The sequence below is a fragment of the Papaver somniferum genome, chromosome 3 (assembly GCF_003573695.1).
Source record: "Papaver somniferum cultivar HN1 chromosome 3, ASM357369v1, whole genome shotgun sequence".
Lineage (NCBI taxonomy): Eukaryota > Viridiplantae > Streptophyta > Magnoliopsida > Ranunculales > Papaveraceae > Papaver > Papaver somniferum.
In genome coordinates, this window is record NC_039360.1 from 98753390 (window position 1) to 98757379 (window position 3990).

A 3990-nucleotide genomic window follows, 5' to 3' on the forward strand; every position below is an offset into this window, starting at 1 on the left:
TCCCACATGCTATAATACATGCTCTGCATTTCGTAACCAATTTTCTGCTTCCTCGGGATCAGTGGATCCACAAAAATCATCCGGTGAAAACTTTATATATTGAACTAGCAAATTCCCAGATTGATTTTGAGTTCTTTCTGGCATATGATTATTCCATTGAGATGTTTGAGATGTATTCGCTTCGTTATGTCAATGTAGATCCACCTTGAGTATGTTCTGTACGCATATCCACCAACATAGCTTCTAGTAGACGTTGATGTTCAGCTAAGTCCGCAATAAGCTTTATCAGTTGACCTATTTGGATAGACTCAGAGCTCTGACCAGAAACACCCTCTGCCCTTTGTCGACGCGAAACACCCTCTATCGCATACTGTCCCGTATCATCCTTTGTTCCTTGTTGAGTACATACACCCTCAGTTCTATGTTGACCAAGATTACCCTCTATGCTCAGCCGAGTATAAACACCCTCCGTTCTATGTGGACCACCATCAACCTCACTGATGTGTTTACCAATATCAATAGCCATTCTCTGTTTTCCATTAAGGACATACATATTTTTTAATATAGGGTTAGTCAATACAATAAAATACACAAAATCACATAAATTCAACAATGGGACAGATAAAATAATCAATTCGAAAACTACATGTCTTTTAAACTATAGTTTTTAGTCACTTCCCATATAAAATCTAATAATGGGCTCGGATGCCAATTCTGTGGCGTCCCATTTTCTAAAATACCATTTAGTCCATGAAACTGCGGGCAAGACGCTAAGTTTATAGCTTCCTAGTTATAAAATATTATTTGATCAATTGATTTGGTTATAAAAAATGCTAAATTAATCTAACACGGGGACACCAAGTTAAAAAATGATAAAGAATTAAACATCTAACAGTCTCAACATCTCGAACTATTTATGTATTCTATCAACACCAAACTGGAGGCTTGTGAAACCAAAGGAACCTAAGGAACCATATTATATACATATACAAGAGTGTGTTTATCTTATATACATATATAGTTTAAGTGTAGCTACTATTTACAAAATAGTCAAGAAAACATCACCTTAAAAGAAATATATAAAAACACCAAAAACAGCTTATAAAAGAAAGTTTTCTCGACTTGCAAGATACTTTAATATCTCACTCCACACACATATAATATTCGTATTCGCTAGTTGCAGTAGTATTATTATTACCTAACATTGAAAAAGGAATTCGAAGTGATAAAATAAAAACACACTCATTGGATACTTAAGAATAAATATTTCAAAAACAATCACCCAGACTGTAAACATTTCCATTAATTTTAACCCATTACGTCAAGGATATACAAACTCCATGAAATTAAAGTTGAAAGGAAACAATCATATATACATATCGTGTCCAAAATTTTGTACCCACGACGAGACGGCCGACCGGAAAAATTGACACAAAATTTTGTACTCATAATTTAGTTCGGCAATAATGGCACGAAGTCGGATTTGTAAATTTCTAAAGCAAAATGCTAAAAATGGTTAATGTCATGTCCAAACATGATTTTTCTTTCAACCAAAAAGAAAAAAAAAACATGGCCACCAGCATGGGGCAGCCCAAATTAACAACAACAAGGCATGGAGTGTAGAGATGACATTTTCTGTTTCCTGAAGGGTAATATGGTACTTATACTTTCCTATTTGTTTCTAGAAACCTAAAACCTCTTAAATTTTACTGCGGCTGCTATCTCCTACAAACTACCTATCTCTTTTTTTCTATTCCAGCTCCATGGCTGCACCACCACCTCTCCATCTGTGTTTGTTTAGCGAACTTAAAATCAAAATCAAAATCTTATCAAATCCAACGATGTTAGGGTACCGACCCCAAATGCAAAAATGAAGACGCATAGATTGAGAGGATTCGAGAACTCGGGTATGACTCACTGAGTTGATAAAAGCTTAAGAAACCTCTGCTACCTCAATTTTTTTTTACAGATCTGAATTTCTTCAAATTAATTGAATTAAGAGGTACCATTTATGCAATTTGTACTATGTATTGTTCCTCTTGTGTCAAATTGAGGTATGAACTGTTTTAATCGAATCAATTTTATGATTTGGTGAATATTTGTGGGTTCAATTTTTTTTTCGAACATTGAATAAATCGAAATGAAATTGATGCAGTTCTATGAGATCCAGTAATTTGATATTTTCTTTGCCTTTCGATGTATTTAATCTCGAATTTCTTATAATTCTAATTATCATGAAATTTGGTCGTGGTGATGATGGCGTTGCTGGTGAAAAGAGAACGAATGAAGAGATAGGTCGTTTTTAAAATTTGTTGGTGATGGTATTGGTTGCGGTTTCTAATGGTGGTAATGGTGCTCCTGGAATTGACGGGGGTGAAAGAAGAGGCCGGTGGTGGTGACAATTGAAGAAGATGAACCTGAATGTTGAGAATGTATTGGTGGTGGTGGTTTTGCTTCCTTGCTGGGGTGTGGTGTATGATGTTTAGGTGGTGCTGCTGGTTACAACGCAGGTGGTGGTGAAGGAATATCGTAGCAGAGATGGTGGTGAAGAAATTACAAAGAAATCGAGAGGAGGAAGAAGGATAAAGAAAGGAAAATAAGAATTAAATTGAAATTTTTGGAGCTGGCTGGGATTCGAACTTAAGCCCTCTAACTCGAGTTTAACCATTTTAATTTATCACCCGTGTTTTTGTTTTTTCATTTTACAAAAATGTCCTCGACATTGTAATTATTTACTTCTGTTTAAAGAAGGAAAAAAATCAAGGATGGGCAGTGAGGTCCTTTCATCGTGAACCAAACCTAATCTTTTTTGTGAAATTGGAAAAAAAATGTCCCATTTGACACAAAATCACCATATATAGAGTCCTCGGCCTCGCTTCGCTCTGTCGGCCTAATTAATAAATACTACCAGCAAAGGCCGGGCCTCGGTACCATTTCATACCGACAAACATGGGGAAATACCCAAAGCATAATAAGATTATATATCGGGATCATTCCGATCCCGTGATATTGAGGAAAATACTGACATGTATACTCAATCATTTGGGAATTTCATTCCCACACACAACAAGCTTCGATAAATATTCATACTCCTTTCCAAATAATACTCCTTTCCAAATAATGGATACAAGAAATTGCACCAAAACAAATCAATGAATATAAGTTTGTACATCAACCGGTAGACAACAATATTCATCAATGACTTTCGTAAATTGAATTAAGGAACAAGTAGATTTGAACAACCATGATTGCAGTAAAATTACAGAAGTTCCTACCTTAATTCTGCTATGCAAAACCTTATCCTTTTTGATCCACTTGGTATACTGAGGCCGTCAAAATCACAAAGAAGCTAAACTAGTTAAATCAGAACAACTTACAAAACTCTCAAATTATCTACATCAAACAATTTGACTATAACTTTCTAGCGCTTAATGTTTTTGGCAAGTAATACTTTTTCAGATTAAAAGGTGCGAGCACTAAGCTCTACAGGATAAACCTAAAATTAATTAAAACCTAAAAGGGTCGAATTTCTAATTAAGAAGTATGACATAGAAAAATTACCCAGATTGTTTAACCTATCAAAAATTGCCTAGGTTTCATCGTCCTATCAACAAGATCAATTCACCATCTAAAACACCTAACTTGAATATTAACCAAATAAAACGAAATATATTCACTAATCAAAGCTAATAAGCAAAAAGAAATGAAATTGAGAAGGGAAATAAAATCAACTATTACCTTAAGGGAATCCAGATCCTAACTAGCACTTAATTTTTCTTCTTCCTCTTAAAAGTTCCACCTTTCCTCTTTCTTATCTTGTCTTTCCTTGCCTTTTCTCTAGCTATCTATATTTGACTGAAAATTCCAAGCACCTTATTCATCTATTTGGGGTCATCTGAAGGGTGTCGATTAATCTAGCTATCTATATCTTCAAGCTTATCTAAAATTCAAGTTTAAATAGCCTAACTCAAGTTTTTTTTGTTGTCATTT

General features: G+C 34.7%; 1 long non-coding RNA gene across 1 annotated transcript; it reads left to right on the forward strand.

The window, feature by feature from the left end:
- Positions 1-1723: 1723 nt before the first annotated feature.
- Positions 1724-2798, forward strand: LOC113356939. Its single transcript, XR_003363308.1, has 2 exons — positions 1724-2054; positions 2277-2798. It is a non-coding gene; the product is annotated as an uncharacterized LOC113356939 (long non-coding RNA).
- Positions 2799-3990: the final 1192 nt, after the last annotated feature.